The sequence below is a fragment of the Varroa destructor genome, unplaced genomic scaffold (genome assembly GCF_002443255.2).
Source record: "Varroa destructor unplaced genomic scaffold, Vdes_3.0 BEIS01000006.1, whole genome shotgun sequence".
NCBI lineage: Eukaryota > Metazoa > Arthropoda > Arachnida > Mesostigmata > Varroidae > Varroa > Varroa destructor.
Genome location: NW_019211459.1, coordinates 31,540,890 through 31,557,042, shown reverse-complemented (window position 1 = coordinate 31,557,042; position 16,153 = coordinate 31,540,890). Strand labels below are relative to the sequence as shown.

Here is a 16,153-nt window from a genome sequence, read left to right as displayed (position 1 = left end):
GAGGATGACCCTGTTACACCCTCATATGAGATTTTATAACTAAGGTAATTGGTCGATGGCAATCTCAAGTCACTTTATTGTTTTACCATTACCTGTTTGACAAGACTATATATTACCGTGAAAAAGAGTGCATCTAGCCTCAAGGATCGTACAACTTAGACAAGCCAATACGGGTTCATGATCTGGATTAAGCAACAAAGCTACTCCGGCATAATTTTTCTCCGACAGGTGAACCTTCTCTAACTCGTTGCAGAATATAATATGGCTCTAAACAAACAGACTCGAAGGCGATACTTGTAGAAGAATGCAAATATCGTCTTTTTTTTTATTATATTGCAAAAATTCTTTCTAATATTTTATGCCACCCGAATGTATAGCACGTACCTAGAGCCAAAATGAACGTTCGTTTTCACCGATAAATTTTACCACTTGTGCACCATAAAACTTCGCTATAATCACCGATGCTATAACTTATTCGGAAGTATGCAATCAACAATTGAGCCGGTAATGCTTCTCTTATGTAGTAGCATTTCTGACCGCCGACGGGATACAAAGCCCTGAGGCAAGCTACATAGCATGTGGTGGTCTGATCAACAACCTATTTCTTCCGGAAATCGATGTCAACAACAAAGCTAAAGCTGCGGTTGACATTTTGTTGAGTCGTTCACCGATGAACGGTGGAATTATTCTACTGAACCCCTATAATAACTAGATGTGCAAACGGTGTAAGCCCGTAGTTGGTTGCAGATAGCAAGAAGAACGACGCCACAAGTGATTAGGCTTAAACAACATCACACTCGTTAATGCTTAGGCTATAACTTGAACATGATTTTCCAAGCCTCAGCTAGCTCAAGAGAATCATCTTTATTCTAACCGAACTGTGGCGTGTGCGTTACGCAATAACAGCAAGAACAAGTGGGCGCAGCAACGAATTGCTGCGCGTCCGTGAACTTCCGGTTCGTGGACCATAGGCAAGTAACCTCAATTGGTGTCGGTATTGAAAGGCCAGCAATAGTAGCAACAATGGCAGTCAAGGACGGCAGTTTTGGAATTTCGCTCGCCGGTTATAAGGCTCGATCGTACGCCGTACCGGGATATTAAAAGAAGGTTATAGCCGGCTGCGAGCAAGAGGCGGTAACACCGAATGAGTGAAGTGATAACCGTTTGGGTAGACCTCGGTCGTCGGTAACAATGGGTCAAGTATTTGTTGAAGAACTGCCAATATGTAGAAGTGAGTAGTTAAGCTTCGACACTGAATTGGTCGTCATCTAGGTCGCCAGGACATCTGCAATGTTGTTTTCCGAATATTTCCGACGCCGCGGGCGTTCCTAGTGGCAAGGCCTGGCATACATGCGGACGCGTAATGTAATGATTATATAAGCAATGAATATCTATGCATTTGGCGGCTACAAGGTGTACATATATATAGTCTCGCATAGGGCTGCCATGTAAAGAAACTTCGGGTCGATGACTTAGTTTTTTCATGATATGTTTTGGCTAAGAAGAAAATACGATAGAGGATAAGTTAAGTTAAATACTTCGACGCTCTGAAAGAACTTACATATCATATTCGTCTAAATACAATTGGCAGTATACTTTTTGATTTGGAATACACACTACACGGCCTGGATTATTTCGACTAAGCAGGCCATAAAGGAGAATCTATTAAAAACCTTGTTTATTTACCCACATCGTGTAATATCTATGTGTTACTGGTGGGAGATGACGTAACGATTTTTAGCTTCTTTCAACTAAAAGATTAATTGAACAAGCCACCCACAAAGATATTTAAATTACTAAATCACACTCATTCAATTTAAAATTACTAAATATCTAATATCCGGATGCTATTCTTGAAAAATCTTCAGGAAGAATCACGTAAATCGATTGGACATCGACTTTTCACCACGCCCCATCGAAAATCACATGATGATGGTTTGCGCTCTGGCAAGCGACGATTCATTCACTCTGCCTCTCCTTTTTTTTGAGGTTACTAATGATATGACCATAGTCTCAATGGTCGAACGCACGGGCTCCTTTCGAGAATTCGAAAGAAGTCTTCGATGGCACAATAGTTCGCTGAAATAAAAACAATTGTGACCGATTCATTTAAATAACACTTTGCTAATTACATACTTCTTTTTGATCCTGGACTTTGTTGACGCCTAAGCGACAGGGTGGGCCGGAGCCGTGGAGCACAATGCTTTTCCTCATGCACATTAGTTGTTTCTAGAGGTGCTACCCTTCTCCACCCCCCACCCCCCACCCCCGCCCGCACCATGGATATCGGCCAACCGCCCCGTAAAACTGAATCCTTTTAACCATCTCCAATGGTACGACTATTATTGCCCTCTTTCGAGTATGACTACTGCCCAAAACACGTTTCGGTCGCATTAGCGAAGTTCCTTAGAAGAGAGAAGAGTACTTTCGAATGTAATCATGCATAGTCACAAGGTATTACTGATTATCTTCATTTTTAGGCTAGTGAGCGAAAATTTGTTAATGCTTTTTTATTTGGCCCGGAGTGAACAGCACACGATTCCGCTAGTAAAACAAGCAAAACAGTAGGGCGTCGTTTTAAATATCAATTGTTCGTTGTTGCCGCATCTCGTGTCTGTATGTTTGTGTTTTACATATTCAAGGATGTATACATACATATCCAGGGACATAGTTACTTCGCCTTCGAAGGGCATATAAAAATGGACGCAACACGATAATCACTAATTGATTGATAACATGATAGCCGAACAAGCCGTACCAACTGTGATTATCGTTGATTGCAAAAAGGAAAACTTTGTTTATCAATCTGTCTTGTCTGGCCCATTAGGTGGGAAGCTTGACTCAGATAGTTGAATTCTTAATACATGGATAATCAAAATGGATAAATGTGAACTTTATAAGAACTGGAACATTTTCTAAAAAAAATTACGAATTCCTCTTCCTATATGTTGAAGAATAACAGGGCAGTGTGCACATAGTAAACCCAAAAAAATGAGTAGAAGGAAGAATTTTGATGAAAGATGTTTAGAGTAACTCAGAGGCCAAACACGTATGCTTTTTTATTACTTACTTAAATTTGACATAAATCAATTGAAGCTATACTAAATATATAACATTTCATAGTATCAGTAAGTCGTGTAAGTTGTCTGCTCAATGGAAGAAATGAACAGTGCCGTTAGAAGGCTGAAGAACATTCATCAGAACTTACTAGCTGTTATCTGTTTAGGGACAGATGGTCTTGAGCCAACACTGCAGAATTTGTGCATACACTATGTGCGAAAGTCTTTCATTTGTCCCATTTCTAAACAGAACATTCAAAGGTCGCACAGAGGCTCATACGAAGCGTGGTCGCATGTTTATCTCTTACGCTCTCCTTAGCTTCTCTGACGCTCACACAGAAGTCTCCATGTTACACGGAAAGCACACAAGTTTCAGGCTGAGTTCCTTCGTTTGTATTACGACTGGAGCACAGAGTCGTGTTTTTTCAATAGATTTAACACACATCTCAGACACAAACAGTGCAACATCCGCCTGCTAAGCGGATTAGGTATTTTTATCTCTACGAATATCGTCCTGATGCTAGCTTATTTACTGTTATAAAAAAATATCGTTTAAGACTTTGAAAATAACAAAATGCACTATAGTCGACGTTCGGACCCATTGGAAATGGATACTGATATTACCTGCAGCAGTTATTTCACGGAATTATTAATTTTCGCTTATATAGTAAATTTTGCCCTTAAATTTAGAAACAAATCAAATAAACGAACATTAATTGTTTTAATAGCTAAAGAGTAACTAGGAAAAGTTAATCCCACTGTTGATGCTCCTCTCTGGAATTACACCGCTTACTTGTTTTTCACCGCCTGCACGATATCAATAAACTTGTTTGCTTTAGTGCATAAGGTTTTAGTAACAAGGCATATTTATTCATCACCATCTTCGTCAAATAAATATATTATCGTCACTTTATGTCCTACTCGACACGTACACGCGCTCTTTCGTTAACGTTCACAAATATTCCTCTTCTAGAATTTTCCTTTGCTTTATTCAAAGTATACTCATACGTACACGTATTCATTCGTGACAGTTGCCAGATAAGACGTGCAGGCCAGTCACAATTGCCGTGCAAATCTTCTCCATTCAAAAGTTCCTTGTGTTCCTGATTGCACCTGTCTGTATGGGTTTGTATGGCGTATTTTAGACGGTCGTCGGCATCCAATCGTTAAAAGGAACCGCCAGAAGAGCGAGTGTCTTGGTAAAGCTTACGAGGCAACAGCGATACTTCTTGTCAGACTAAACTTTTCAAGTTGTTCGTAGGAGCGCATTGCCCTTTTCTCACATTCATACATACGTACAAATACTCAAAATGCTATACTCTGGCTGCTGTACCGGAGGTTTTGAGGAGACGATGCCCCATTCCACTCTTCACCCTCAGTCCTGCTACATCGGGACGATACTATTTCTTGCCCAAGAAAAAAGCTCCATTGTTCCTTCTTCGCTCGAAGCAACGAAGCCCCCACTCGTTTGACTGCAGCCGCTGTCCCATACCGCCACTCATCGACAAAGCAACGGTCAAGCGGTTACCGGCTTCTCCCTGAAGGACAAGCGGTGCCTCCGGTAGGTAGCCACAACAACACAATGAATGAGCCACCAAAAGGTTTTTCCTGTTCTATCTCTTTCAAACACCGTCCGCCTCCACGGCAAACCTAGTGTCTTTCCATTGCAGCTGCCGAAAGAAGAGTTGTACAATACTAGAGAAGTAATTGCGGATCCGGCGGCACCGAGCAGAAGCAGTTCGGTTACTTGGCGTACTGCAGACTGCTGACACCAGGAGTGGTTGGATGGCAAGCAGATTCGTTCACTGGCCAGCTGTGTGTATATTGGTACCGTTCGTTATTTTTTACTCTATCTTACTAGCTGTGGTGCTGTTTCAATTTGATCAAAAGGATTCAAGGAAAATGCCCCCTTAACCTCAGCAGCACCGCCTTTACCTCTTTGGCTTCCGAAGCCCTAAGCGGCAAGCACCCGCAGACTATACACGAACATGTGCAGCCGTACAGATTGACCCAACCAGGACGGCGTGAGGAACGTCTCTTCAAAGGATCTTCATTGAAACGCTTAGTAATTGGATCAACGCTCGACAGAGGAAGCGAAGCAGGCAGGCTGGGATCTTTGAGGCTGAAGGGGAGAACTCCGCACGTAGCTGCTGGAACAACGTGCGGGTGGTTGGTGGCAAAGTAATTGTCTGCGAGGAACTATTCGCTTGCTTGCGTGAAGTCGCGGTCCCTCATCCTCGGTCCAATATTCAGACGCCACAGCGGAAGCCAGCTGTAAATTTTGTTAGAATAACAAATATGAATAAACAGAATGCTCCTCTACAAGCTGAAAGGAGTACCTTTTCATACAGATTATCAACGTCTATGTTGTGCAATCTGGCTACAATAAAGGAGAAGTGTTATTCCTCGCATAAGCAGAGATGATGGAAGTGCTTAAGAAAGCACGCCATACTGAACATAGAGTAACGGCGATCCTTCTATCACTACTTAATCGTGTATCCTATTCCTGGTTTTCCTGAATCGTAAATATCTGTCTATTCTGGCTTTCTGTAATTGTGTTCTAGCAGATCGGGGTGAAGCAGGCGCCATCGCACCAACAAATCATCATTGGGGGTGGATACTGGCTAACTTCAGTAAGACTTAAAAGTTAAAGGCAGCATAAGTGCTTTCTATGAAAAAAATTATGGTTTTAAAGAAACATACTTTATATACTTTAGGTAAACTGACTGACTTTGACTTTAAAAGAAATCGTAAACTTGAATACCTACCTACTGGTACTTACAGACGTTGTCTCGAAAAGGGCATAGACTTCAGTGCCAATAATTTAGCTGAAGTTAACGCGTTTCCCCCCTAAATTGGATACATAAAATCAATAAATCGATTGGCGATGAAAAAAGATTTAATAAGTAACGGATGTATACTAGTTACTGTTCCTAGAATCGACATTTTCTTGTAAACAAAACATTAAAGAGCTATTATGCCTTTCACTCTTTAATTGGACTGAATTTACGTAAACTGGCTTAAAATCTCAATAACAATTGAATATTTAGTTTTTTTAGATGAGCAATCGCGGATGGCCCCGGTAAGATCAAAATTGTCTTGATCAGGCTTAACCAAAAAGTTGTTTTTTTCAAAAATAGAATGGTTGTAGGTAGACACCTTTAAAAAGTGTCTACATATATATAAAAAAAGCCATATGCTTCACATTATCGTGAGCGTCATATACCAAGCCTACAATAGGTTTTGATATGAAAATGTTACGTACATGATCGCTTTTCTTTTTATGAGTTAATGTTTTAGATTTTTTAGGGCACTACTGAAAACAACGTCATAATTCGATAATTGCTCTGATAGGACTGAACGGGCTGGTGGCGTACGGTATGAGGCATATCTCGGTTTTCGAAATTGGCAGTAGCTGAAGTCGGCGGATTTTACACATTTTAAAATAAACGAATGGACTTTTGTACAAAATGATCCGTGCCAATTCAGATACAGGTTAAACCAACTAAACTCAAGAGCATTATTTTTTTGTGAAAAGTAGGATTTTACGTAGTTGGAGATTAGCTAACAAATCAGACAAGTAAAGAAGGACAATAACAATACATTTTGTTCGATACACACAAAAGCAAACAGAACGTGAACGTTATATTGGATTATAACGCATGTCACGTCTTCTTATTTGAATGGACAGGACATTTCAGCAGGTATCATTAAGGTGAAAAAGGTTTTCCTATTGTATCAGTTTTACACATAGGCCGTACCTGTTCTATACTTAGTCCTATTATCCAGCTACCTGCTGGAGTCGTGAACCAAGCTGTTCACTAGATTGCTGCGGGGTGTTTAGGAAGGGTTCTAGTTTTAGCAATGATATGGAGGCGGGGCCTGTAGTGTGTGTGCGATGAGGCTAGTTGGGTATTAATGGACTGTTTGATGGTTCAAACGCTGAATTGAATTAGTCAGTTTCCAGTGAACACGGTTTCACCAGCAGTAAAACTGGCTTTGGTTTTGCAGATGTAAATGCTTTACGTCCTCACTTCAATTCATCTAAGTCTATTAGTTGCAGTCCAAGGAAAGGCGTGGGGGCAAGTCGAGGAACAAGTCGCCCTATCGTGGCTCCGATTGGAGAGTAGACTGCTATGACCCACGGGCACAAGAAGGCTGTGTCCAGGCAACAGGAAACGCGAAGATAAGACGAAACGCGGCACATGGTTGGCCTTCTCTGCTTTTGTGCCGTTCATGCTGCTTTAGGGGATCGTTGTATGGGGTTTGTTACTAGGGGCTTCTAGAAATCGAAGAAAGCTGTCAGTTTCTCTATTCGCGGCGCCTGTTTTCCCATCAAATATCGGGAGTTTCCGGCGGCGCGGATCGTCCTCTACCCACGCTCTTCCGGTCAGCGGGTGCATCTTCCTTACCAAAAGAAGTCTCCATCGAATTTATACAATTTTTCGTCAATTATACTCTGTTTTGTCCTTGACCAAATGGGGGCTGTGGTCTTGTCGGGCGTCTCCACATACACGCATTACGAAAGCATCCGGTATGTGGCCAACATTACCAGCAGTCGATATCACAAGACGGAAGCTGCAAGTGACAAGGAAGAGAACAGAAGCGTCGGTACGCTGTTATCAGAGAAGAACGCGTGAAATGGAGCATGTTTTGGATATTGGTGCTTGTCACTCACCTCTCGAGGTTGTAGGCAGGAGAACAAGACTAGAGTTGGAACTATCTGTATGTTCCTTCCGTTCGATAAACAGTAACTCTGGAGGTAACAGAGAAAGGTATAACTGTTAGCCAACGCACTTTAGAGGAGTTTGACTGGGTACACGAAGCCCCTCAGGCAAGGCTCTAGAAATATTATATTTCTTGAGTTTCACTCAATCAGAATAAAAGCTGTGAGGCATAGACAACTTTCACACACTCAAGGTTAGCGAAACGTGTCAAATATTTTGCCAATGATATTATACCTGATGTTGCTTCAGATATTATAGATTATAACTACAGTTAATTAGACTCATCATGAGTCAGAAAACATACGTCGGCGCAATGGCTCGTTGACAGAAAAGCTAGGAATAGCACATTTAAAGTTCACCGTCGATAGGTACGCATAGGTATGCACCGTGGGCCTAAACAAAGTTCATAAAACGCATGATACACATTTCCGTCGGGGATTACATCGAAGCTAGAGAATTTGTAGGGTAAATAAAAATAAGTCACCGACTCTGCGAAATTACTACGGCTATAGAGGCAATACTGTCCAGTTCTGGCCAACTATATTGAATTATTATACGTTTATTCAAAACGCAGAAGTGCAGAAACTGAGCTGCTTGGAATTTCTTCCTATTCAGGTGAAGATTTTGAAATCGTAGAGTTTTCGTAGTAACCTCACAAGACATAAACAATATATATCCTGCAGAATGCACTTATGCGATCTGAAACTTTTTTCTTTTAGATTTTACAATGGAGGGATTAACTTATCAAAAAGCCAAAATTGACAAGTTATAAACGCTGATGTAGATGGAAAACTAAGAAAGCAGCGTCACGTTTGAGAAAGTCTACCACGTAACGACAGTATCGTGCATAGAAATGTAACTCAAGCCTTTATTTTATTGCACGCTGGAGGTATGCGTTTAGCTTTTTTATCACCGATACAAACCAGTTCACCTTCTTTAAACCGCTAACGGCCAATTCGAATACATAACACTCACATATATTTGTTGAGTTACTCCCTTTGTTGATCCTTACATACTTACGCGAAAATGAGCTGTATGAGTAAAATCTGTTAACCTCGTTGCAAATGTAAACATTGTCAACGGAGGCAATCTATCAATAGAGCGCTAATTCAAGGTTGTAAGACGACCTAACCTTTGGACCTTTTTGGCTTGGGCCGGTTGATTGCTAGGGACGCTTATAAATCTATGCATACATAAAATACACAGACTTACAAAGCCAATTCAAACGCCTTCTAAGGCTCTTGTCTGTAATGGCGGCTGACCACTGCATCATTTGCATTGAGATTTATTTTACTTGTGATTCAACTCACCTAGATACATTAACGTATAAACGTAGCTTTTGTGGTACACGGCTGGTTACGAACATTTGAAATCTGTCCATCGGAATTTATATATCAAGGCCGCAGTTAGTATTATGATTCTTACTGAGTGTGCAGGGAATAAGTTAATTTGATTTAAGTCGTACCTAATGAGAAGTTTCAGTATAGCTTGTTGTTACAAAGCTATAATGCTGCAGACAATGGTCCTCCATAGGCACTGAAACTTGGTTCGATCCTGAACAATAGCTGTAGGTTGTGTTTCAGACCTGGGCATCGAATAGTGGCCATTTTCCAGATATAATCCATTTTTATAGACCACCAATGAAATGTGTTGCATGTAAACCTTCAATATGCAACGAGGCATATATAACCACCATGTGCAAAAAACACCATATATCATTATAACTGCCAGAAGAGGGCCTGTAGGTGAAAACCTGCACTAGAAGCAGATTAAAGGGAATCGGGGGGATGTATAGAGTGTACTCTTTTTTCGAGCACGATGATGACCGAAAATGACGAAAAAAGGAACCTAACGTTTTGTCAAACAGAAATAGGGATTTAAGAATAATAGTACCGTCGTAAAAAATCTGTACATTCGAACTGATGTGGATTTTCTCCTCTATTATCTATTTCTATAATCTTTAAAAACTTTGTCCGTTGGCAATCTGTTCTGTCACATTAGTACTGCTGAGTACAAACAAAAAAAAAAAACGTCCTGTCCTATTTGTTTAGTATATAGTATTCCACAATAGACTTCAGCGGATCGCTATCTAAGTTTACAACGGAAAAAAACACCCAGTTCTCATTGCTAGCACCTTCCTATTCAATGTCTTACAATAGGTACAGCACTGGCATGATCCCATCCATCGATCTCGTCCAAGTGATTGGACCCCGATTGTTATTGACGTCTTTTCTAAACCACAATAGAAAAAGTTGCATGGATTGAAATTTAGATTATTGAACAGAAATAACTCCACGAATGAACCGTAACAATTTTAATATTTTTGACATATCTCAAAAAAAAAACAACTGTAGAAATTATTTTTTCTTAATGCTACAGGATTTTGTAATTGTAAAAACTTCTCGAAAGCGTGTCTATTTAAGTTCGTTTAGTCAAACTGTACAGGATACATTTTTTTTTTTTTTTTTTTTGTCTATATTCATGTAACTTATGTTTCGAGTTTGTATGTCGTTGGCAAGACTGGAAGCAGCAACCGCTGGTCTCTGTGGTCTCCCTTAAAAGGAGTCTTGTATCCTGAAAGCGGTACCAGATCATGACAATAGACAGATCCGTATATGCCACTGACGGCTTTCACACATCTGGCTAGGAGATCGTAACGATCAAAGCTGCTCAGAATCTGCGGAGATTCGAAGTTGGCGTGCTGCCCAAGGTTAGCCCACAGCCCTCAAAAGCTATTCAATAATAAGTAAAAAAAAAAAACTGATAAATACTGTCTACTACTAGTCATCAATACAACTGGACACACCTAACTGCTACGAAAAAAGCATCGATAGCTTACTAAAACGTAATACTCATCTGCATAGACGACAGACAAGTGCTCATCCAGAAAACAAACGTACCATTTCGATCGATTTAGTCAAAACTGAAAGCACTTACTAACTTAGTTCTAAAACGGAAGCTCTGAAAATTCAAAGCGATGGTCATTACCTTGTACTACGGCACTAAGAAAACGCGTATTTTTATCTATGACGCTTAATATATTACGACAGCTGCACACGGCAAACAATTAATTGTACAAAAGCATTGCCCTACCAGCGAAAATCACAGATGAAGGGTTGTTCTTCTTGAAGCGACACGCAAGTATCGCTTAGCCACTCTCTCCTTTAAAATAGAGAACGAGGAGCTCGTCAAACCTGGCAGAATCGTCTGAATGGCATCGCGAGAACACCGCGTGTTCACGACGGTAGGAACATATCTAGCACCAGCCTCATACAATCAGGTATTGACAACTGTTCGTCGCTTTGTTACACTGTTGTCAAGCCGGACTAACCTCCATGGACACTTTCTTTCATAATCTACACTGTAATCAATCAATTATTATAAGTATATATGATGAATAAATACGTACACAAACGTACAAGCGTATAGCGAATTGCTATAAAGTGTTCATTCCTGTCACTCGACAACAAAACTAAACCAGTCTGCTTTATTGCCATGGCAACGATAAATTGGCTGGCTAGATGGAGACGTTGGTAAACCGATTCATCGAATGCTTGGGTCACTGGACGACGTCGCTAGAATTGGCGTTTGATGAACCCCGACCGGAGAAATGGATCGATGTATGGGGATTGCGGCTGAGCGACCGCCCAGAGAACACCGAAAGCACGGAAATACCTGCAAAGGATATCCTGAGTATGATTCGACTCGCGTACATGGGAAATGACTGCGTGGGATGAATTCGGGCACGAACTACACGAGTGTTTCCTTTCAGAGGAAGCCGACTTGCCTGAATCGTTATTTGCCGCTACAGGAGAAACGAGGAGACGCTTGTGTGTGCTACACGAGAATTGCTACATGAGTTGGAGATCAATTGCGAATTTAGTATTTTCCTGGCTAACGTTCGAAAAGCTGCAAACTACTCGGCTAGTTTCGCTAACCTTGTCGCAGTGGCAGAAGTCAATTATGCTGAAATAGTTCGATTGGTGTGAAACGGCAGGCCAAAGAAGTTCGACACTTGCTCCCGGAAGTTCACCCAGCAAAGAGAAAACACCCGTCGCTGTTCCAAGAAAAGGCGTAATGCTCGGCGTTTGCAGGTTGCATTTGTCAAGACGCGACAAAACAGATGCGTGGCAGGCCTCAACTTCGTTGATATTGTGAGACTCGAAGACCGCACTGCGGGTTTGCCAGCCCATACGTGCACCACCAAAAATACCCCTCTTAGGGCTTTAATGAAGGCGCAAAGCTAGCCAGTCTTTGGTGGGCAGCGGATTGATTTGCCTTTCTGAAAGGATGGGCGGTCAATGCGTTCATTCTCAACGATATCATACTCTGTCGGACCAATTCTAGATGATATGACGAAAATCTAGTTTTTCGGCCATAAGTTGTTAGTGATTAGTTAACAGGTTTTAGAGAGCCATATTGGGAAGCTAATCTCGAGCCATCTGCGAGTAAGCAAAATTTCTATGTTCTGTTTCAATTAACCTTGATAGATGATAGGGAAGATGAATTGTTCTTGAAAATAGATGGATAAAAAAAGTCTCAAATGTCAAAAAGAACGAAAAAAAATATTATTGCGATTACGGCATATACCATCCAACATATCCGCCAAACGATAAATGAAGATTGCTGCATTAGGATTAATGCCAATATGGCATTTTCTTAATGGGGATTTTCACTGTTGCCTATGTAAAATAGGTAAAAGTCCTCTCTATGAATACCGAAAGTAAATGTAGCTTTAGAAATTTGCAACATCATTTGGACTATGTTTCACCTCAAAGTCGACTCCTGCAGGTCTTTCTTGGTTTGGTCTAATAACGGCTATTCTTATGTGTCATTCATTGGCAGTGGCATTTTAGAAACGAATTTATCAGACGTCAAGCGTAAATAAACCTACGTAAAATTCAATGTGTACAGGATAGACTTTGGCAATAACAAAGAAAAATTGTACTTGCTGCGTGATTTAAATATATTTGTGAAGTGGGCCATCCATTTTTGGACTGTGAGTAGCCCAGCTTCTAGGATAAGACATAGCACGGGACAAAAAAAGCCGGTCGGTAGTATTCTTGATGTTTGTGAAGCCCAGCACATTTATGCCTATTTTGCGACAAAGTGCGTGCGTGGCGTACAGCATGGCCTTGTATATGTGTGATAGTTATTGACACAACACTCCGCCTTTCATTTCTGTGCTTACTCATTGCGAAGCTTTCTCTTTTTGGCACGGAGACCGTAGGCCTATTCGGGCCTTACTAGGGTTTTGGCAATGCTGGTGGCCTAAAATGCTTACTAAGCTTACCGGCAGAGATGTCTCCTTTCTACTGGAAGCTATTATCTCGCAGGGGCTTTACTGAAGCAGCCCACCGCCTCCCCACGAGATTCATCAGCTATCTAGCTCTTGTTTCTCCGTTGTGTTTATACGGACTATTCCTTTCGGGTTCCTTCCTTAAAGGCCTAAGAAGAGAAGAGCGTTCGGCAACTCCTCTAACGGCAACGATCAGTTTCTGTTCCCTCTCTGTCCAGCCCATGACGGTGAGCACTGTCTCACTGTATTTGTCCATCCAGTCGGCAGGGTTCCTTTCACGGTATCATCATGGCTCGTTCGCTAGCTGACTTTCTCCCTCACTGTCTGTGTAGTTCTGGGTCTCGTTCGCTAGCTTGTTGACGTATCTTTTGCCCACTGTCGGCAACCCATGCTCAAGCCACAAGCCCGCTTGCTGCTCGCTGCTTGTTGTTGTGACAGAAGAAAAAGAAGTAGAAGCTGGCTCATCCGATGCGCTGGAACGGTAAGCGAACAAGCCAGACTAACGAGCCAGGCCGCCCTTACGCTTTGCCAGGCTATGCGTCTCACGTACGCGCGTCGTACCGTTCACCTGCCGACATCTTCTCCTGCTGCTACCAGCATCAGTGCCTCTTTTCCGTGCCAGCGCTCTTCACATCATCTTCCTTCTGGTTTTTCTCGCAAACTTCCCCCGCATTTCCCGTCCAAACGTGGACTTACCCCTGGCGCTCGGTTGCCCCTGGATAACATTTGCTTTTACTCCTACGTCTGAAGCATCACATCTGAGAGGAGCACACTGGCTACTGTATACTACACGACGGAAAAGCCGACAGCAAACAAAAAGTGCCGCCGCATATATTATGTTGACAGCCATTGAGCATAGTGAGCTATATATAAGCTTATATATCGCCTTAGGGCGTTGTGAGCATTTTATAAAAATAAGTGAATATGTCTTTTTTGCTGACGGGGTGATGCCCCCTGGTTAAGGATACGTAGTCAGACATGTGAGCTAATCTCCACATTAAGATATATTGTGGAATGCATACACGTTTCGATATTGCTATAAGCAATGGTCTATAATAGATTATACCTAACTTTCAAATATATCATTAAAATCTATAAACTACATATATACAGCTACAAAAGTTGTTTCCATTGAGCAAAGCCTATTGAACAAAGACTCGAAATTCACGTTTCATTCAATAGGTCCTATGTCTATCATAAGAAAATATTCGTATGGAGATTTACCTTACAATATATTTAGCAGCTCGATCGATATTTGGACGCGCCAAAAGAAGTGTAGACCGTGGAAACAAATGGACCGGCAACTATTTCCAGTCATCCAGCGCCAAAACAAAACTGATTTTTAAAACATATGTACGCTCAGGCTCTCACTGTTGGTGAGATATTCAGAAAGGTCAAAGAACAAAAGTAAGAATAGCGGCTAATCCGGGTGGTACCGTCAGGCGTTGCTATAATTCAAAAGAATAGAGCGTTACTATAGTTTTTTTTGTTTTTTCTCAGAAAACTCGGCGGAGACGGAATTAGGCTGCACCGAAGCTCAGAACACTCCTTTTCATCTTAAAGACCCTGCCATTTCAGGATTTTTCTGCCATCTCTCCTGCTCTTTTCCCTCAGAGTTTCACTTCTCCCATCTTGGAGTCGAAGAATTTCTACGTTCAGAAGCAAGCAACGTAACCCCTTATATAGATCCCCATGCTACGGGGACGCTTCAGAAGTGCGGCGTTAGGTTCCTGCTGTCGGATGGCGTTGCTCTTGCCGTTCCGGTAGCTGGTGGCGGTACCATCCAACTGCAAATTTACCACTCTCACTTCATCGCCTCCAAGTCGCGCGCCATCGGAAATATCAGACAGAAAGCGGGGGCATATGGGGGACAGAGGCTGCTGGCACCACCTATTCAGCACCACTTACACTAGCACCGCCACCATCAGCAATAGTAGTTGTAGTAGTAGTCAGCGGCTGAGGCTCCCGGAAAGAGTAGGCGGCAGCAACCGAGGCAATGTCGGCGAATCTTTGGGTGAGCGGGCGTTTGTTCGTCCGAACGCAACGATCCAATGCTCAGCGTTCGGAGTAAACGGACGGGAAAAACGAAATAAAGAACCGAAGAGAGGTGTAGCTATCCAGCGGAAAAGAGATGGAGAATAAGAAAGAAGAACAACTAACCGAACACCGCGAAAAGCGACGCGCACAAGAATTCATTTAAGATCTGCGATAATGATGATGATGATGATGATTGCATAGCTGACGGGAAAGGCCATGGAGGATTGGAAAATGGGGCTGCGATGCCACGAGGGCAGGAAGATGAGTCGCAGTGACGACGAAATAGGGCGAGATAGAGAGCAAGGCAGCGTGCGACCTCAGGAGAACTTGGATTGGCACTTGACTGTGGGGTGGGAAAGAGCCTGAACACGTGTAGATGGTGGAATGGAAAGGCTGGACAAGTAGAAGCGCTGCCAAGGCGTTTTATGATGATTTCCGCCAACGAAACGACTCGATCTGCCTGAGGCTGGATCCATTAGCGCCAGCCACGGGCGCGCCTACCCTAGTAACGGGGCGAAAGACAGCCAGTGAGAGAAAGGCGTGGAGACGCATCAGAGATGTGCGTTTGCACCGCAGAACGCGCTCTGCGACGATCGCTAGTGATGATCCAACCAAGAAAGTCTTCGTCGTTCTCGATTAGGATTTAGCCACACCTTTCCAAATCAAAAACTTTTAAAGGACCTTCACTGGAACTCGATAAGATCTAAGATTGCGAGTATCCTGCGGCGACGACGACGATAGCGGCCACAAATGACCCTCGCGACGGCTTGTTCTGGATTTGATTTAGCTTGCTACTCAGTGGTCTCTCACTCCAATGAGTGATACGCTCCTCTATGTACTTCTTAAACAGGCAAAAGAACACACAGAATAGCGCTCCTGTGACTGATAATACTATTATAATGTTATTAACTTATATATAACAGTAAAAAATAATTAACAGAGTATTTGATGGGATTATATCCGATTGAACAAGAACGGCCTCAATATGTATTCAGTATGTAGGCACTAAAAAATGAGTTAATCCCAAAAAT

The 16,153-nt window shown here is 42.1% G+C and overlaps 2 long non-coding RNA genes across 4 annotated transcripts; one reads left to right on the top strand and one right to left on the bottom strand.

Annotated features, from left to right (window-relative positions):
• Positions 1–234: 234 nt before the first annotated feature.
• Positions 235–2,117, top strand: LOC147755124 (uncharacterized). The gene is made up of 2 exons (XR_015330120.1): positions 235–1,231; positions 1,869–2,117. It is a non-coding gene; the product is annotated as an uncharacterized LOC147755124 (long non-coding RNA).
• Positions 2,118–3,008: 891 nt separating this feature from the next.
• LOC111253421 (uncharacterized) lies at positions 3,009–11,858 on the bottom strand. Of its 3 annotated transcripts, XR_002674646.2 has the most exons (6): positions 11,725–11,828; positions 11,196–11,461; positions 7,738–7,815; positions 6,821–7,637; positions 5,828–5,909; positions 3,009–5,331 (listed from the first exon to the last, which is right to left on the bottom strand). It is a non-coding gene; the product is annotated as an uncharacterized LOC111253421 (long non-coding RNA). The 3 variants fall into 3 exon arrangements; XR_002674644.2 differs by lacking the exon at positions 11,196–11,461 and having other exon boundaries at positions 11,725–11,858; XR_015330118.1 differs by lacking the exons at positions 11,196–11,461; positions 11,725–11,828 and adding an exon at positions 10,880–11,186.
• Between the last annotated feature and the right edge of the window lie 4,295 nt (positions 11,859–16,153).